This window comes from Sceloporus occidentalis, unplaced genomic scaffold (genome assembly GCF_023333645.1).
Source record: "Sceloporus occidentalis isolate IW3139 unplaced genomic scaffold, rSceOcc1.0.p SCAF_1, whole genome shotgun sequence".
Classification (NCBI taxonomy): domain Eukaryota; kingdom Metazoa; phylum Chordata; class Lepidosauria; order Squamata; family Phrynosomatidae; genus Sceloporus; species Sceloporus occidentalis.
This window is the reverse complement of record NW_028316981.1, coordinates 186,913,489-186,934,108: the sequence shown is the minus strand read 5'-3', so window position 1 is coordinate 186,934,108 and position 20,620 is coordinate 186,913,489. Positions and strand designations below refer to the sequence as shown.

General features: G+C 51.9%; 1 long non-coding RNA gene across 1 annotated transcript; it reads left to right on the top strand.

Annotated features, from left to right (window-relative positions):
- Positions 1-18,813: 18,813 nt before the first annotated feature.
- On the top strand, positions 18,814-19,406 carry LOC149323081 (uncharacterized). The gene is made up of 2 exons (XR_016280049.1): positions 18,814-19,091; positions 19,222-19,406. It is a non-coding gene; the product is annotated as an uncharacterized LOC149323081 (long non-coding RNA).
- The last annotated feature ends 1,214 nt before the right edge of the window (positions 19,407-20,620 follow it).

Here is a 20,620-nt window from a genome sequence, read left to right as displayed (position 1 = left end):
ACATCAGGCAAACAGTCCCTATGCCAGGAATAAATGGGCATAAATCATACATTAGGAATGGAAGTACACAAAAACCAGTGGCAGAACATTTGAGTGGAGTTTATCACACGGGAGGAATTTCTCTTTATTTCGAATGAAAAGAAAGTGGGGCCAGAATGCATTCACGTAAAGTCGCTAGTTTCGCGCATTGCATTCGAACTGGCTCCCCATAGCCCGAAAATAGCTTGCCATTGCCCAAATTTGCGTGTGGCAGTCTATCATGCAATAACGTGAAACCCCATGATTGTACTCGGACTGACTTCCCATTGCCCGAATTTGCATGTAGTAGGTTATCACGCAATAACGTTAAATCCCATGATTGCGTTCAGATTGCCATTGGATTATACTTCCAATTTCCCTTGTCTGATAAACTCCAGTTTCTCTGGGCATTCCATTTCAGACCTCAGAAGAGCAGTCCTTGAACAAAAAAACTACAAAGGTAGATTGGAAAGGGAAACAGCAGAATTGGGGTTCATCCACAAACTACAGTCCCTCAGCAATGGACTGAATAAAGATAATGGCTTCCTGGCACACTATAAGCACTTCAACACTATCTGACCCCATCCTCAGCGGGGTGCCCTAAATTCATCGATTCCCCTCCCCACAAGCTAGTCTCATTGCAAAACTGGATCTGACACTTCATTTCCGTACACAAAGGATTTGTAATTTGTATTGACATCCTCACATACCAATGTCTGTATATATGTCTGTACCTGGCTTCCACTCCAAATGCCTCTGAGGAAGTAGACTGAAGTCTACAAAAGCTCATGCTGCCAATTTATTTCTTTCAGTTAGTCTCCAAGGTGCTACAAGATCTATGTACTGATTCTACAGACTAACATGGCTATATTGTTGATTTCTATAGGAGTGTTTTGAGATTTTATTGAAACACAATTAGTTTTTGCACCCTGGCAATCACACTTCAATCACGCTATTAAGAAACCATTCATGGGATTTCCTCATGAAGCCTAAGACTTGGGCAGAGGAGGTTGTACAAGTATGCATGCTTACTTGTGGAAGGAAGTGCAACTGATTTTAGAACACACTACAGAAATAATCCAGTTTGAGACCACTTTTACTGCCCTGGCTCAATGCTAGGGAATTCTGGAAACTGTAGTTTTGTGATACCTTTAGGCTTCTCTTACACAATAAACAGCAATTCCCAGGATTCCCTAGCATTGAGCCAGGGCACTTAAAGCGGTCTCAAACTGGATTATTACTGTAGTGTGTTTTGGACCGAGGTTTGGAGCCTACAAGGCAACCAGCCTGTCTAAAGAGTGTCTTGGGTTGGACTGGCTCCCAGCTCGTCCCCAGCTTACTTCTCAGACTATTGCAGAATTAATGCAGTTTGACACCGCTTTAACTGCCATGGTTCCATCCTATGGGATCCTGGGATTCGTAGCTTTTTGTGGCACCAGAGCTCTCTGACAGAAAAGGTGAAATGTCTCACAAACCTACATATCCCAGAATTGAGCCATGGCAGTGAGTCAAACTGCATTAATTCTGCAGTGTAGATGCAGCCTCAGGAACCTCGAGACTCTTCTGTTAAAGCCTTGTATTTGGAGGGTCAGGTAGCATATCTTGATTTTAGAATTCTTGTGGATGAGAGTGGAGCATGTGTGTGCGCTATGGGGCTCTGGTCTGTCCTTTGCTTTTTCTTTGGAATTCAAAAGCTCAGGTTTAGAAGTATGGTTTCACAGGTGTGATTAAATGTGTGTGTATATGTGTAGCGAGAGAAAGAGAGGGAAATGCAGCAGTGTAGTACAGAAATGTGTAAAGCATGGATGTCAGATTTTGTTGGATTGTGACTCCCAGCAGCCCTAACAGGGATGCTATGTGATCTGTCTTCCTGAATAGGAAGAAATCCCAGATATACTACAAAAAATAGTTTTCTTTTTACTTAACAGGTATACAGTTGGCTCTCTATGTTCACAGTTTCTTTATCCACAGATTCAAGCATCTGGCTAGGGAAAAAATAGTATAAATTCCAAATACAAACCTTGATTTTGCCATTTTCTATAAGGGATATCATTTTACTATGCCACTGTATTTAATGTGACTTCAGCATCCACAGATTTTGGTATCCAAGAAGGCGGGGGGGATTCCTGGAACCAAACCCTAGCAGATACCAAGGGCCCAGTGTGCCTCAGTTAACAAAGCAGAAACGTAACTTGGCATTCATTCTGTAACAAAAATTTTGGTACGAGAGACAGAAATAACATGAAATGAATAGGGATAGGTTTCTATACCACAAAAAAAAGAAGAGCAGTTCAACTTGATTCACCAAACTTTTAACTATATGCATGACAATGAAACAACCCAAGTCAGGTAAGCCTTGCATAATTCAACCAAAACATTCTGAGTATTCTAAGGTCACCACTTGAAATCTTCCAAAATGGATCTGGCAATTATTTTTTTTCTTTTACCATCTTCCACTTTTCTTATGTTTTTCATTTTGGTGGCCAGACTTACAGATCTGTGCTTCTTCTCTTTTTTTAACATACTGGGATTAGCTGGTGAGGCAGACTTACCTTTTCTCTCCTTTTATGTCTGTTTTGCTGTTTATGCATCATCCCCAGTATAGGATTCTGGAGGAAGCTGCAGTTTACCTTGCCTTTGTAGGATTGGCTAGAATAGAATACTCTATGCCAGTTATAGTAGGCCCTCCACATTTGTGGCTTTGACCTTTAAAGATTTGATTATTCATGGATTTCATTAATATGTTCTCTCTAGGAATATCTAGGTCCTCCAGTGCAACTTTGCTGGAAACTGAGAGAGATGTTCTCTCAGCTAAAAACATAGCAGACTTTTTAATTTGTGTTTTTCCCACTTTCCCAGGGGTCTTGTGCCCCTAAGCCCAGCAAATGTGGAGGGCCCACTGTACTGTCATGAAGATACAGCATTAGAAGGGCCGTGGGCCACATTAGAAAAGATAAGGCTATTTAGAAGATAAATATATATGTGCATTTATCACATTCATGTGAGTGAGTGAGAGGGAGGAGTTGTTATTAAGTAAAGATGATAGGAAGTTACTCGTAAAGTGAAGGCTTTCTATCCTGAGCCTATGCACACTTCTGCTTTGGAGCCAGTCCAAATTAATTTGATTGATGAGAAGTGGTTAACTGAGCGCATACCATTCCGCCCACTAAATGTTCCTGAGTCTACTAAGTTTATTGATTATCAGTTTATAGATAAACTAAGTTTACTGATAACCACAGGGAAAGCCGTGAACTGTCACCAGGTCACTGATATATACATATATTTTATAATCAGCAAATATTATCCGCTTTAATTTCCAGGTGTTATCTTTTAACAGTGCTGTACAAAGTCAAGGATCAAGGATTGTCTCCCCTGAGGTGACTTGGGGATATTTTAATTGGTAAATAATCTTGTCCTGTGTGTAGCTATGAATCAACTACTTTCTAGTTGTTGTTTTTCTTTCAGAGTTTCAAAGGCCCTGTGCAACCAAGGATTGCCCAGTCAATGATATATTTTTTTATAATCAGCAAAGATTATCCGCTTTAATTTCCAGGTGTTATCTTTTAATAGTGCTGTACAAAGTCGAGGATCAAGGATTGTCTCCCCTGAGGTGACTTGGGGATATTTTAAGTGGTAAACAATCTTGTCCTGTGTGTAGCTATGAATCAACTACTTTCTAGTTGTTGCTGATTTTCCTTCAGCGTTTCAAAGTTCCTGTGTAACCAAGGATGGCCCAGACAAAGATATCATCAAAGCTGCTTTGTTTCTCTGAAACTCTCTTATCAGTAGGATAAGAATCTATACCCATAACTTTCTATTTCCTGCATGACACAGCAGCATTAAATGGTGGTGGTAGTGGTGGGAATCAATGAAGGAAAGGACAAACAGATTGATCTGAGCTAGGCTTCAGCTCTGAAATTGGCATAGCCATTCTGTCCCCCATGCTATTTAACATTTACATGAAACCGCTGGGAGAGATCATCCGGAGACACGGGGCGCGGGGTTATCAGTACGCTGATGACACCCAAATATGTTTCTCTGTGTCTCCGACTGATGCAGTGACCAGGGATGGCATCTCTCCTCTGGATGCCTGTCTGGAGTCGGTAATGGGCTGGATGAGGGAAAACAGACTCAGTTTGAATCCAGAGAAAACGGAAGTGCTCGTGATAGGTTCCCCGGGCTCGGGGATGGATATTTGTCCACCTGTCCTGAACGGGATCACGCTCCCTGTGAAGGACTCAGTTCGCAGTCTAGGGGTGCTCCTTGACTCGTCGCTCCACCTTACATCTCAGGTGGATGCGACAGTCAGGAGCACCTGTTATCAGCTTCGGCTGATACGCCAGCTGCAACCCTACCTGGGCCGGGGAGACCTTGAAACAGTGGTACATGCTCTGGTGACCTCTCGGTTGGATTTCTGTAATGCGCTCTACATGGGGCAACCCTTGTACCACTCTCGGAAGCTACAACTGGTTCAGAATATAGCAGCCAGACTGGTCTCTAGATCCTCCAGGGCCAGCCATATAACACCTGTGCTTAAAGATCTTAATTGGCTGCCCATTCGCTTCCGGGCGCAATACAAGGTGTTGGTTACTACCTATAAAGCCCTAAATGGCTTGGGCCCAGGGTACTTGGAGGACCGCCTCTCTCCATACAATCCGCCCCGCACACTCAGGTCGGCCAGGAAGCAACTGCTGAGAGTTCCAGAAGCTAGATATTCTACCACTGCACAGAGGGCCTTTTCCATCTCGGCCCCTAAGCTCTGGAACTCGCTTCCCGGCGAGCTCCGCTCGGCCTCCTCCCTTGACCAATTTAAAAAGGGGCTAAAAACATATCTTTTTCAGCAGGCATACCCCTAATGCCCCGGTGTAGCTCCTGCTCTCCCCTTCTGCTGCTTTACTGGTGCTAGCTGGAAATTGCTATGTGTATTTTTAACTGTATAATTGTACTTTGATTGCTGCTTTTATTATGTGTTATGTGACTGCACAATTTATTTATTGGAACTCGCCTTGATCCTTGGAAAGGCGGGCTAGAAATAAAGTTTTTATTTATTTTTATTATTTAAAGGTCATATCCCCCATTTCTTTTCATCAGCAGAGATTTTGCTTAGAGTGTGCTTGAAGATGAGTGTCTCTGAGCATGTGGAAAGATTTTTTTTTCCTCACTTAGTAGCCACAGGCAGTCCTTGCATGTATGAATTTCTAGGCTTCCTTGAGTTCTGAGTTTTTTTTCTTGCTTTGTTTTACAGATTGGTAGCAGATACACATTAGAGATGGATGTGAGATGAGCCTTGCTACATTAAACTGAAGGCTTATGTACCCTAGTAGCTAATATATGGAGACATCCTACCTTCAGTGCTGCTTGTAGTATATAGTCGCCATGATTAGTAGTCATTGATGACCTTATTTTCCATTACTTTTTTCCAGTCTCCTTTTAAAGTCATTCAAATTGGCAGCCATGATCTTGGGGCAGTAAGCTCCATAATTTAATTATGCAATGTGTAAAGAAGTACTTCCTTTTATACAGGGGTATAGATACAGTGGTACAGCCAACATAGTGTGGTTTCAGGACTGGACCAGGCTTGAAGCTCTACTTGGCCATGGTGACCTTGAGCAAGTCACACTCTCTCAGCCTCAGGGAAAGACATTGGCAAACCCCCTCTGAACAAATCTTGCTAAGAAAACCCTATGATAGGTTCCCAAGACCACCCAGTGGGTTTCCATGGCTGACTGGAAATTTGAACCCTGGTCTCCTGGAGTCTTAGTCTAACACTCAAGCCTGAATATTATTCTGGTTCAGCCTAAGTCAGTGATTCTTAACCTTCCTAATGCCGCAACCCTTTAATACATTTCCTCATGTTGTGGTGACCCCCAACCATGAAATTATTTTCATTGCTACATGCAAATATGTGTTTTCCAATGATCTTAGACAACCCCTCAGAAAGGGTCGTTCGACCCCCAAAGGGGTCCTGTCCCACAGGTTGGGAACCACTGGCCTAAGTGGTATCAAACTATTATAAATGTGTGGTACATATGTATTTTCTCTGGCCTCGTTTGCACTGCAGAAATAATGCAAATTGCCACCGTGTTAACTGCCAGGGCTCCTTCCTATGGAATCTGGGGATTTGTGGTTTGTTGTGACACCAGATTTCTCTGGGAGGGAAGACTAAACAGCTCCCAAAACTACAGATCTCTGAATTCCATAGCATTGAGCCATAAAGCGGTGTCAAACTGCATTATTTTTGTAGTTCACTGACTTGGGTTGTTACCTCATTTCACTCCTTTTCCTGTACTGATCCTCACTCTAGTCCTTCACTTCTGGCAAGTCAACTTTGGCAGGCAAAGTAATAATTTACTTTGACTTTCTAAGAAATTGCTATGGCAAATGAACACGGTTGGGTACAAAGTGCAGTGAGGGCACAGGTCAAGGCGAGTGTTGCTCCATTCTATGGAGAACCAGCAGACGCGGAAATGTTTCTTAAAGAACCGAGTTTACTTATCTTTGTTTTTGCCCCTACTTTGGGGCACGATACCCTCTGAAGAAACTTGCCAAGAAATGATTGAGTTGCCATAAGTCAGAAATAACGTAAAGCACACGACAACAATAACAACAACCACAGGCATATTATGCTGTTTAGAAGCTCTAGGCCACAAAAACATGTCTGTGTGGGAAAAGGTTGCCACTCTTTAGGGGAATTCTGTTCTTGCAGATCCATCAAGATCTATGTACTCATAATATCACCACCTTTCTGCCCCTTCCTCCTAGTGTGGCCAAATATCAATTGGCTGTGCCACCACTAGTGTTCCACTAGAGGATTAGGATGCTTTTAGGGTGTTTCATACAGAGACTTTTATTTGGATCCAAATGTCATGTTCCATGTTTAACTCTCCCATAGTTTCTTACCTTGTTTATCTTCTTTCCTACCATAGAAAATCTGTTATGTTCGGGGAGGCAGGGGAGGAGAATACAAGAACTCCATGGTGTATGGTTTTTTTCTGTGTAGCACTAAAAATTGTCCATCTGAAAACACCCTCAGAAAGGGAGTGAAAAAATCAGTCACACCGAAAAGAAGATATACTGTATATACTCGACTATAAGTCGACCACATATATAAGTCGAGGGCAAGTTTGGGGGCCAAAATTATGGATTTTTATAAGACCCTGGATAAGTCAAGTGTAAAACTTAGGCATGTGTAATGAAGGATGTAAAGGATGAAGTAAAGGAAAACAATGCCAAAGAACTTACAAAATTCCAGCAAGCATAACTATTTTTGCACATAATAAAGGGTGGATGGCTGAGCAGAAAGGGCTCAGTGTTTCCAGGGCGGATTAAACTCTTTCCTTTCACCATATATATTTTATATGTGTGTGTGTTAAAATACAGTATTTACACTGACCTGTGGATAAGTCAACTCAGTTTTTTGGGGTCAGTTTTTAAACCTAAATTTCTAGACTTATGGACATATCCAGTCACAAATGGACCATGGTCACCCTTGTTATATCTTAGAGGAGAGATCTATAGTGGAGATGTAGTGGTGGAGGAAAGTCTGTGTTAGGTTTACAGGGAATCTACAACTGTCCCTTTCCAAATCCTCGCCAGTACAGGCATAATATTGATCCACATTTTTTACCATTTTAAATTATAATGGGAGCCCATTAATTTGATGTGTGGTTGAAAGAGCAGACAATATGTCGAATATACAGGTTCTGGGTATAATTTTATTTATTTTTTAACCTAACTTTGTGCACATCTTCTTGATTTTTCAGTTACTGAAACTCCTCCATCCCACCCCACCCCACTACCACATCCTTTTTTTCTGCCAAAGTTGGCTCCCAGATTTGAGACTCGACTTGAGACTTGAAGATTGATACTTGAGACTAGGGCCGCTATTCGCACTACGAAAATAATCTGGGATGAATCTGAGTTTGGTGTTCGCACATATCCTGAATGCATTCAATGTACTTTTTTGCAGGGGGGAGTGGAACTGGCAAAAAACCAATGTAATCTGGGATATTCAATATCAGAATTTTTTCTGAGTTTTCCAGAAAGATCCACATTCATCCACACCATTGACAGTGTGAATAAGCTTCTGAATCGATTTGGATCACTCTGTAACATTCAAAGGAATGGAGGTGGCTCTATTTTATCCCCAAATGATGGCATGTGTGAATGACCTGGAGAGATTCAGGAACCCAAAACATAATGGGAACAACAATCCCGATACGCATCAGCATGGTGATCCGTATCTCTTCAGGACAAAAAGATGAGTATGAATGCCCCCTTGGAATAAAAGGCTTGAATATGTCAGTGTCCCACCTACCCCCAAACCCTGTATGGTTGTATCCACATGCCCAAGTTCAAAGGCTGCATTTGTTTTGGCCCTATTGCTTCAGTGAACCTGCTCCAGAATTTACACCGAAATCTTGATTCTGGCTTAATCTCGCTCCAGTTGCATAAACACTCCCTAAGCACAATGATATAAGGACAACCTGGAGTTTCTGCCAGGTGGGAGGTGCTGTGTAGGGTTTGGCAAAGAGCCGTAGGGTTGTAGATGCCAGTTAATGCTCTTTCTCAATGCCCACTCTTCTTCATCCATACGCACACACGCTGACAGAGATTACACAAGCTGCTCGTTGCTGTTATGTAAGGGACTGGCATCCGGCCAGGATATCTTGGTCCATGGCCCAGCTTCCTTTACATTCAGTCAGGAAGGATCAACAAACACAGCAGGGATGGGCAGGTAGGGAGGAATCAGACAGAACAGAGCCAGCACATGCGTCTCTTTTCTTTGTCCAGGAAGGACATTTGCAAAAACGCCAGATCATTTGCTGCTGCTCCTAAAGAGGCTGGTGTCCCTGAACTCCAGGATTCCTGGCTCCCTTTCTTCTTCCCTCCTGCCTGCTGGCCTTATGAACCAAGTGGCTCAAGCTCATTCCAGGAAATCCTGATAGATTCTCAGTCTTGCACCCAGTGACCACACTGTCCTCAGAGGAACCATGTGTGAGCTCAGATTACCCCATTGGTGAAAGAGAGGGAGAGAGTCCTTAACCTGTGCCTGCTGCTAGCATGGGTGGCAGGAGGGACTTGGATGTGAATTAGAGTAAAATATGAGGAGTCTGACATTTTGGATACATGGTTGGGGCAGGGAGAGATGGAAGAGGCATCTGGGACAGCTTTGGAGATGGTTAAGGATGGCATATTGAGCTGGGGATGGACTAGTGTCACATCCCCTTTTTGCCAGGAAATACAACTGTGTACAAGAAATGTTGTTGTTGTTGTGTGCCACCAAGACTTATGGAGACCCTATAACTTAGGTGGCACAGTGGTTAAATGCTTGAACTGCAGCCACTCATTCATAAACCATAAGGTTGCAAGTTCAATACCAGCCAGGGGCTCAGGCTTGGCTCAGGCTTGCATCCTTCTAGGTCGCTAAAATGAGTACCCAGATTGTTGGGGGCATTTAGCTTACAATTTGTAAACTGCTTAGGGCGTGCTTAGGTGGTACGAAGCAGTATATACATGAAGCTGCTATTGTTATTATGACTTATGGTGAGCCTATCATGGGGTTTTTTTGGGCAAGTTTCTTCAAAAGGGGTTTGCCATTGCTCTCATCTGAAGCTGAGAGTGTGATGTTGTTGTTGTTGTTTGCCTTTGTTTCTGACTTATGGTGACCGTAAAGTGACCCTATCATGGGGTTTTCTTGGCAGGTTTCTTCAGAGAGCGTTTGCCATTGCCTTCCCCAGAGGCTGATAGCGTGTGACTTGGCCAAAGTTACCCAGTGGGTTTCACTTCCGAGCAGAATATAAAACCCTGGCCTCCTGAGTCTCAGTTCGACACACAAAACACTACACCATGCTGGGTCTCATGGTCACCACTGCTGCCACTATTAACAAATTGTACTTCTTTCCTGCCTTTGCTGAAGCCTGGAGGTGGGGTACAGCATGTTAAAATACAAAACACACTTAAAAATACAAAAAACCCTACACTGAACACTATAAAATGATGAAAATACACTCGTAAGAGTTCATATACAGATTAAGAAATCATGGTTTAAAATTGACTGTATGGAAGAGATATCTCTTTAGTGCTGTTTTAAAAGTAGTCATCATTTTCAGCTGTTTTATCTCTTCTGGCAGGTCATTCCACAATCTGGGGGCAGCAGATGAAAAAGTCCTCTGGGAAACTGTTGCCAGTCTAGTCCTGGATGGAGAGAGCCTTTGTGCAACAACGGTGTGAGTGTTGGACTCTGGATGACCTGGGTTTGAATCCTTCCTCAGCTATGGAAACCCACTGGATGCCCTTGGGCAAGTCCCACTCTCTCATCCTCAGAGGAAAGACATGGCAAATCTCCTTGCAAAGAAATCTTGCCAGGAAACCCCTAGTAGAGGGTTGCCATGAGTTAGCATTTGAGCCACGTATCAACAGCTACCAGATGGGAAAGAAACCAGAGATTGGGAAGGTTTTTTTTTTTTATAAAAAATCACTAGGGCCTCCATGTTCAGTGTCTGTATAGCTCAGAATACCAGGTGATGAGAACAAGTTACAACTAAGGATGATCTGTTTTATGCCCAGCTTCTCAGCTTCATATAGGCATCTGGCTGTCCACTGCTGGAAAGTAGGTAGGCTCTTTTATATGAACCACCAGCAATGCTTAATGGGGTCAGAAAAGCCAGTCGGTTTAGTTGTTGTGTTGATGTGTGCCTTCAAATCATTTCTGATTTATGGCAATTCTTAAGGCAAGCCTATCATGAGATTATTTTGGCAAGATTTGTCCTGAGGGGATTTGCCTTTGCCTTCCTCTGGGGCTGAGACAGTGTGTCCTGCCCATGGTAACCCAATGGGTTTCCAGTAGATTTTACAGCTTGGAAATGTTCTTTTTTGGATAATAACTACCAGAATCCCCCAGCCAACATGTTCACCGTTCTGGCCAAGGGATTCTGTGAATTTTAGTTCAAAAAGTAGCATTTCCAAGCTTGCTTCCACCACTGAAATGTGCAAGAGCTGTGCCAGAACATTATAGCAAGATCACTTCTGGGCAAATTATGCCCATATGAATATGAATTAACACAAAAAGAGTGCCACTTTGGGTTTTTTGCCTCATGCCCCACAAGGTCTTAGGCCAGCCCTGAAAAGAGAAGAGGTTGTTGTTGTTTTGTGCCTTTGTTTCTTATGGTGAGCCTAAGGCAAAACTGTCTCTGGGTTTTCTTGGCAAGTTTCCTCAGAAGGGATTTGCCATTGCCATCCTCGGAAGCTGAAAGAGTGTAACTTGCCCAAGATCATGTCATTTTTGTTGTTGTGTGCCTTTAAGTCATTTTTGACTTATGGCGACCCAAAGGTGAACATGTTATGGGGTTTTCTTGGCAAGATGCATTCAGTGGAGGTTTGCCATTGCCTTCCCCTAAGGCTGAGAGTGTGTGACTTGCCCAAGGTCACCCAGTGGGTTTCATAGCCGAGCAGAGAATCGAACCCTGGTCTCCAGGGTGGCAATCCAATGCACAAACCACAACAAGACGCTGGCTCTCATGGAAGAGGGTAATAGGGAAAGGCGTACAGAAAGGAAATATAGAAGAAACAACCAGGAGAGGAAGGGGAACAAGAGGAACATATATGCAAGAGAAAGCAAGAGAAAGGAAAGGTAGTGAAGAGCAGGAGGGTGTATTTGTGGTGGGCTGGGGTCGGGAGAGTGCTTCAGTTATGTAACATGCGTCAGCACTGAACTCAGTGTTCTCAGATGATTATTTATAGACTTTGCTGCTGTTGACAGCCTCCCCTCTTTCCCTGCAATTGGGATTAGCTGCTCATGACTGACCCTGCCGGGGAGGGAGAAACTCGATGCTTTGGTTCTAGCTTCAAACTGTGTGTGTCTGTGTGTGTGTGTGAGAGAGAGGTTTAGTGTGTTTTTTCCATAAATTTTCTATTTGATAACATCACAGCACTAAAAAGTTAGACAATAACCAACTGACACATTTAACTTAAACCTTTATAAACTACAATTTTTTTACTTATATCATTTATTCTCTAAATAACAGATGATTCATATATGATTTTTTAAAAAAATAAAAAAAAACAATTTCTTTATAGAATCATAGAATCCTAGAGTTAGAAGAGACCCCAAAGGCCATCCAGTCCAACCCCCTGCCATGCAGGAACTTTCAGTCAAAGCATCCCTGACAGATGTCCATCCAGCCTCTGTTTAAAGACCTCCAAGGAGGGAGACTCCATTACACTCCAAGGGAGTGTGTTCCACTGTGGAACAGCCCTTACTGTCAGGAAGTTCCTCCTAATGTTGAGGAGGAATCTCTTTTGCTGTAGCTTGCATCCATTGTTCCAGGACCAGGTCCTGTTCTCTGGAGCAGCAGAAAACAAGTTTGATCCCTCTTCAATATTACACCCCTTCAAATACTTAAATAGGGCTATCATATCACCGCTTAACCTTCTCTTCTCCAGACTAAACATACCTAGCTCCCTAAGTCCTTCCTCATAGGGATTCATGGTTTCCAGACCCTTCACCATTTTGGTTGCCCTCCTTTGGACACACTCCAGTTTCTCAACGTCCTTTTTTAATTGTGGGGCCAGAACTGGACACAATATTCCAGGTGAGGCCTGACCAGAGCAGAATACAGTGGCACTATTACTTCCCTTGTTCTAGATGATGCTTATTTGAACAGCTTAATCTAGTTCCAGCTTCTCAATTAACCTTATTGAGTGTCTGTCAGAAATTACTTGTTTTCCATTTAAAATCCAGGAGTAGCCACGCTGGCAATGTAGCAAATCCAATAACATCCTGAATTCACCAAACAGTGACACCTTTATTTGACCAAACAAAATGCACAATATACACATTGGACTGGCTTGTTCATCAGGCAAGGTATTAAAAATATCTTCAATTTTTTTCCTCCTGTATGGTTTTGAACACCTTGCCTGATGAAGAAGCCAGTGGAGCTTCGAAAGCTTGGAACATGTATATTGTGCATTTTGGTTGTCCCAATAGATGATCAATGTTCAGTGGATTTTTGATGTTATTGTAATTGTTTTCCATTTAACACCTTAGTTATATTCCTTGATATTCTCTGCTGTTATTTTCTATATTCTAATACCCAAGCCCTTTATTTCAGGTCTTTCTCCTCACCTAGGATGAATTTATTTTAACAAACATTTTCTAATTTGGGCCATATGATTTTCGAATAGTTTAATTTGTGACTATTCTTCAACTTTTTTCAAGATTTAGTGTTTTATATCATGTCAAGGATGTAGATTTGCAAAATTTTGTACAGACATGGCTTCCACGCCTTGACAGCTGCATAACATAGCCATTAAATGCTGGTTTTATCTAGGTTTTATTATATGCTATCTCAAGTCATTGTTTTATTGTTTGTATTTTATACTTTTGAATGTATTGTACACCACCCAGAGGACTCCAGTTAACAAGCAGCCTAAATGTGGTTTAAGTCAATAAATCAGTACTAAATAGACCAGGGGTAGGCAACCTTTTTGAGCCGGGGGCCGGGTTGGTGTCCCTCAGGCGACTGGGGGGCCGAAGCCGGGGGTGGAGCTTCAACCCTCCGGGGCGGGGCCACATGCGGGGGGTGGAGCTTCCACCCTCCGGGGCGGGGCCGTGTGCCGGGGGTGGAGCTTCCACCCTCCGGGGCGGGGCTGCGTACCGGGGGCGGAGCTTCCACCCTCCAGGGGCCAGGCCTCCCCACCTTTGCTGGCCCCTGACGGGGCCCCAGGCCCCGTCAGAGACCAGCAAAAAAGCTGGTGGGGGCCACCAGTGCTGGAGGGCCCCCTGGAGGGCCCAAGCGACAGCACCGGGCCTCCCAGAGGCCCCCTGCCGTCCGTCGGAGCCCTCCTGGAGGGCCCAGGGATGGCGAAGGGCCCCCCAGAGGCGACCTGCCGCCCTCGGAGCCCTACTGGAGGGCCCCAGGGATGGCAAAGGGCCCCCCAGAGGCCCCCTGCCGCCCTCGGAGCCCTCCTGGAGGGCCCCAGGGACGGCAGCAGGCCCCCCAGAGGCCCCCTGCCGCCCTCGGAGCCCTCCTGGAGGGCCCCAAGGACAGCAAAGGGTCCCCCAGAGGCCCCCTGCCGCCCTCGGAGCCCTCCTGGAGGGCCCCAGGGACAGCAAAGGGTCTCCCAGAGGCCCCCTGCCGCCCTCGGAGCCCTCCTGGAGGGCCCCAGGGACGGCAGCGGGCCCCCCAGAGGCCCCCTGCCGCCCTCGGAGCCCTCCTGGAGGGCCCCAGGGACGGCAGCGGGCCCCCCAGAGGCCCCATGCCGCCCTCGGAGCCCTCCTGGAGGGCCCCAGGGACAGCAAAGGGTCTCCCAGAGGCCCCCTGCCGCCCTCGGAGCCCTCCTGGAGGGCCCCAGCGACAGCACCGGGCCTCCCAGAGGCCCCCTGCCGCCCTCGGAGCCCTCCTGGAGGGCCCCAAGGACGGCAAAGGGTCCCCCAGAGGCCCCCTGCCGCCCTCGGAGCCCTCCTGGAGGGCCCCAGGGACAGCAAAGGGTCCCCCAGAGGTCCCCTGCCGCCCTCGGAGCCCTCCTGGAGGGCCCCAGGGACGGCAGCGGGCCCCCCAGAGGCCCCCTGCCGCCCTCGGAGCCCTCCTGGAGGGCCCCAGGGACGGCAGCGGGCCCCCCAGAGGCCCCCTGCCGCCCTCGGAGCCCTCCTGGAGGGCCCCAGCGACAGCAAAGGGTCTCCCAGAGGCCCCCTGCCGCCCTCGGAGCCCTCCTGGAGGGCCCCAGCGACAGCAAAGGGTCTCCCAGAGGCCCCCTGCCGCCCTCGGAGCCCTCCTGGAGGGCCCCAGGGACGGCAGCGGGCCCCCCAGAGGCCCCCTGCCGCCCTCGGAGCCCTCCTGGAGGGCCCCAGGGACAGCAAAAGGTCCCCCAGAGGCCCCCTGCCGCCCTCGGAGCCCTCCTGGAGGGCCCCAGGGACAGCAAAGGGTCTCCCAGAGGCCCCCTGCCGCCCTCGGAGCCCTCCTGGAGGGCCCCAGCGACAGCACCGGGCCTCCCAGAGGCCCCCTGCCGCCCTCGGAGCCCTCCTGGAGGGCCCCAAGGACGGCAAAGGGTCCCCCAGAGGCCCCCTGCCGCCCTCGGAGCCCTCCTGGAGGGCCCCAGGGACAGCAAAGGGTCTCCCAGAGGTCCCCTGCCGCCCTCGGAGCCCTCCTGGAGGGCCCCAGGGACGGCAGCGGGCCCCCCAGAGGCCCCCTGCCGCCCTCGGAGCCCTCCTGGAGGGCCCCAGGGACGGCAGCGGGCCCCCCAGAGGCCCCCTGCCGCCCTCGGAGCCCTCCTGGAGGGCCCCAAGGACGGCAAAGGGTCCCCCAGAGGCCCCCTGCCGCCCTCGGAGCCCTCCTGGAGGGCCCCAGGGACGGCAAAGGGTCTCCCAGAGGTCCCCTGCCGCCCTCGGAGCCCTCCTGGAGGGCCCCAGGGACGGCAGCGGGCCCCCCAGAGGCCCCCTGCCGCCCTCGGAGCCCTCCTGGAGGGCCCCAGGGACGGCAGCGGGCCCCCCAGAGGCCCCCTGCCGCCCTCGGAGCCCTCCTGGAGGGCCCCAGCGACAGCAAAGGGTCTCCCAGAGGCCCCCTGCCGCCCTCGGAGCCCTCCTGGAGGGCCCCAGCGACAGCAAAGGGTCTCCCAGAGGCCCCCTGCCGCCCTCGGAGCCCTCCTGGAGGGCCCCAGCGACAGCACCGGGCCTCCCAGAGGCCCCCTGCCGCCCTCGGAGCCCTCCTGGAGGGCCCCAGCGACAGCACCGGGCCTCCCAGAGGCCCCCTGCCGCCCTCGGAGCCCTCCTGGAGGGCCCCAAGGACGGCAAAGGGTCCCCCAGAGGCCCCCTGCCGCCCTCGGAGCCCTCCTGGAGGGCCCCAGGGACAGCAAAGGGTCTCCCAGAGGTCCCCTGCCGCCCTCGGAGCCCTCCTGGAGGGCCCCAGGGACGGCAGCGGGCCCCCCAGAGGCCCCCTGCCGCCCTCGGAGCCCTCCTGGAGGGCCCCAGGGACAGCAAAGGGTCTCCCAGAGGTCCCCTGCCGCCCTCGGAGCCCTCCTGGAGGGCCCCAGGGACGGCAGCGGGCCCCCCAGAGGCCCCCTGCCGCCCTCGGAGCCCTCCTGGAGGGCCCCAGGGACGGCAGCGGGCCCCCCAGAGGCCCCCTGCCGCCCTCGGAGCCCTCCTGGAGGGCCCCAGGGACAGCAAAGGGTCCCCCAGAGGCCCCCTGCCGCCCTCGGAGCCCTCCTGGAGGGCCCCAGGGACAGCAAAGGGTCTCCCAGAGGCCCCCTGCTGCCCTCGGAGCCCTCCTGGAGGGCCCCAAGGACGGCAAAGGGTCCCCCAGAGGCCCCCTGCCGCCCTCGGAGCCCTCCTGGAGGGCCCCAGCGACAGCACCGAGCCTCCCAGAGGCCCCCTGCCGCCCTCGGAGCCCTCCTGGAGGGCCCCAAGGACGGCAAAGGGTCCCCCAGAGGCCCCCTGCCGCCCTCGGAGCCCTCCTGGAGGGCCCCAGGGACAGCAAAGGGTCCCCCAGAGGCCCCCTGCCGCCCTCGGAGCCCTCCTGGAGGGCCCCAGCGACAGCACCGGGCCTCCCAGAGGCCCCCTGCCGCCCTCGGAGCCCTCCTGGAGGGCCCCAGGGACAGCAAAGGGTCTCCCAGAGGCCCCCTGCCGCCCTCGGAGCCCTCCTGGAGGGCCCCAGCGACAGCAGCGGGCCTCCCAGAGGCCCCCTGCCGCCCTCGGAGCCCTCCTGGAGGGCCCCAAGGACGGCAAAGGGTCCCCCAGAGGCCCCCTGCCGCCCTCGGAGCCCTCCTGGAGGGCCCCAGGGACAGCAAAGGGTCTCCCAGAGGCCCACTGCCGCCCTCGGAGCCCTCCTGGAGGGCCCCAGGGACGGCAGCGGGCCTCCCAGAGGCCCACTGCCGCCTTCGGAGCTCTGCTGGAGGGCCCCAGGGACGGCAGTGGGCCCCCCAGAGGCCCCCTGCCGCCCTCGGAGCCCTCCTGGAGGGCCCCAGGGACGGCAGCGGGCCCCCCAGAGGCCCCCTGCCGCCCTCGGAGCCCTCCTGGAGGGCCCCAGCGACAGCAAAGGGTCTCCCAGAGGCCCCCTGCCGCCCTCGGAGCCCTCCTGGAGGGCCCCAGCGACAGCAAAGGGTCTCCCAGAGGCCCCCTGCCGCCCTCGGAGCCCTCCTGGAGGGCCCCAGCGACAGCAAAGGGTCTCCCAGAGGCCCCCTGCCGCCCTCGGAGCCCTCCTGGAGGGCCCCAGCGACAGCACCGGGCCTCCCAGAGGCCCCCTGCCGCCCTCGGAGCCCTCCTGGAGGGCCCCAAGGACGGCAAAGGGTCCCCCAGAGGCCCCCTGCCGCCCTCGGAGCCCTCCTGGAGGGCCCCAGGGACAGCAAAGGGTCTCCCAGAGGTCCCCTGCCGCCCTCGGAGCCCTCCTGGAGGGCCCCAGGGACGGCAGCGGGCCCCCCAGAGGCCCCCTGCCGCCCTCGGAGCCCTCCTGGAGGGCCCCAGGGACAGCAAAGGGTCTCCCAGAGGTCCCCTGCCGCCCTCGGAGCCCTCCTGGAGGGCCCCAGGGACGGCAGCGGGCCCCCCAGAGGCCCCCTGCCGCCCTCGGAGCCCTCCTGGAGGGCCCCAGGGACGGCAGCGGGCCCCCCAGAGGCCCCCTGCCGCCCTCGGAGCCCTCCTGGAGGGCCCCAGGGACAGCAAAGGGTCCCCCAGAGGCCCCCTGCCGCCCTCGGAGCCCTCCTGGAGGGCCCCAGGGACAGCAAAGGGTCTCCCAGAGGCCCCCTGCTGCCCTCGGAGCCCTCCTGGAGGGCCCCAAGGACGGCAAAGGGTCCCCCAGAGGCCCCCTGCCGCCCTCGGAGCCCTCCTGGAGGGCCCCAGCGACAGCACCGGGCCTCCCAGAGGCCCCCTGCCGCCCTCGGAGCCCTCCTGGAGGGCCCCAAGGACGGCAAAGGGTCCCCCAGAGGCCCCCTGCCGCCCTCGGAGCCCTCCTGGAGGGCCCCAGGGACAGCAAAGGGTCCCCCAGAGGCCCCCTGCCGCCCTCGGAGCCCTCCTGGAGGGCCCCAGCGACAGCACCGGGCCTCCCAGAGGCCCCCTGCCGCCCTCGGAGCCCTCCTGGAGGGCCCCAGGGACAGCAAAGGGTCTCCCAGAGGCCCCCTGCCGCCCTCGGAGCCCTCCTGGAGGGCCCCAGGGACAGCAAAGGGTCTCCCAGAGGCCCCCTGCCGCCCTCGGAGCCCTCCTGGAGGGCCCCAGGGACAGCAAAGGGTCTCCCAGAGGCCCCCTGCCGCCCTCGGAGCCCTCCTGGAGGGCCCCAGCGACAGCACCGGGCCTCCCAGAGGCCCCCTGCCGCCCTCGGAGCCCTCCTGGAGGGCCCCAAGGACGGCAAAGGGTCCCCCAGAGGCCCCCTGCCGCCCTCGGAGCCCTCCTGGAGGGCCCCAGGGACAGCAAAGGGTCTCCCAGAGGCCCACTGCCGCCCTCGGAGCCCTCCTGGAGGGCCCCAGGGACGGCAGCGGGCCTCCCAGAGGCCCACTGCCGCCTTCGGAGCTCTGCTGGAGGGCCCCAGGGACGGCAGCGGGCCTCTGAAAGGCCCGCCGCCGCTGCCGCCGCGGCGGCCCATCGCGGCTTTTCGCCGCTCTGGGCGCCGCCATTTTGGGCGGCAAAATGGCGGCGAAGTCTCGCGCGACCTCCCCCAAGGTCGCGCGAGATTTCGCCGCCATTTTGGGTGAAAAAATGGCGGCGCCCATAGCCCCAGAGGCCGCTCTGGGCGCCGCCATTTTTTCAGCTAAAATGGCCGCGAAGTCTCGCGCGACCTCGAGGGAGGTCGCGCGAGACTTCGCCGCCATTTTGCCGCCCAAAATCGCGGCGCCCAGAGCGGCGAAACGCCGCGACGGGGGCGGCAAGGGGAGGCAGGGGCCGGCCGCCAGGCCTCCGCGGGCCGCATCCGACCCCTGCTCTAGGCCTTGTGAAACCCTGGGAAAGCTTAGTTGAAGTAAAGGCTTTCCCACAGACAGCAGCTTCTGTCTTTGACCCTGCACATTTGTGGAGTGGAAGTTGGTGGCCATGGAGACTGTCAATCTGATAGCTTGGTTTGCCGTTCTGTGTCTCGCAGCTTTGTTACCGCTATCAGGTAATTTGTCCAGGGTTGGGTGGCCCCGCCTAGGCCGGGAGCAGGGGGAGGAAGCCTGGCACCGCGGCCGTCCCGGTTTGGCTTCCCACATTAATTCGCCTTTTCCCCTCTTCTGTTATTTTTTTCACAGGAAGATCAAATGGAGAATGAGTCCAAGAAGCCAAAAAAGCGTTGAGCAGCTCCGTGTGGAAACCCCCAAGAGGCCTTTCGGTTCAAGGGGAGGTGGAGGTACCCAGCATGCCATCTTAAGAAGACTTCAGCGATGGCGGAACCTCACATTTGAAAGTGGCATTTAATAAATCAAATTGAAGTCAATGCATTGCTACCTTTGTTATTTTGTGGGGAGGGGGGAGGGAGGGACCGGATGTGACGTGTGAGGCGAGGGAGGAGGCCCCGCCCCCTCCCCCTCCCTCCCTTCCAGGCCCAACGGCCTGGCTCACCCTAACTGAAATCTGGGCGGGGTTCCCTTGGCAACAGTTGCTCAAGGCCGCCAGGAAGAAATGCAACCTGGCCAGGCAGAAGATGGGATGTGAACACAAGCCTCTGAGGCAACTGGCAATCACAGGAGGTGTATTTGTGTGATGGAATGGGGTGATTAGAATAGCATGTAGGTAGAGCAGTATGCTAGAATGTGTGGAGAGCAGGGAGGAGCCAGCACGGACATGATGGGAATCCGAATTCAGACAATGCACATTCACTGTGGGAGTGTGCAGAGGATCCTTCTGATGGTGAACAAGGGACACAGGAAATGTGTTCTCTCTAGGTTCTTTGGACAGATTCCCCTTTTCCTTTTGGGGATGTGTGTGCTTGTGTATTTGTGTGTACCTTTTGTCTTCAAAGCTTTTGATTTTTCTATGTTTTGTGTGTGAGAGAAAGAGGGAAAGAGGGTTTGAGTTTTATCTGTGTGAAATTATGGTTTCTGTATGAAATAGTCTCTGGTCCCCTTTGTCAGGGCAACGGCAAAGGCCAGAACACATTCACATGAATTTGCTAGTTCAGCGAATTTACATGAATTCGAATTGCATTCGAACTGACTTCCCATTGCCTGAAAATAGCATGCCATTGCCCGAAATTGCGTGTGGTTGTCTATTACGCAATAACATGAAACCCATGATTGTGCTCGGATTGCCATTGGATTATACTTCCAATTTCCCTTGTCTGATAAACTCCTTACTCCTGAAGAATATGAGAGCCAGCGTGGTGTAGTGGTTTGAGTGTTAGGCTATGACTCTGAAAACCATGGTTTGATTCTCAGCTCAGCCATGAAACCCACTGGGTGACCTTGGGTGAGTCACACTCTCTCAGCCTCAGGGGAAGGCCATGGCAAACCTTCTCTGAACAAATCTTGCCAAGGAACCCGTGATAGATCCACTTTAGGATTGCCATAAGTCGGAAATGACTTGGAGGCACACCACCACAACAAACTTGACTTTGGTCCAAAACACACTACAGAAATAATCCAGTTTGGGACCGCTTTAACTGCCCTGGGTCAATGCTAAGGAATTCTGGGAACTGTAGTTTTGTGAGCC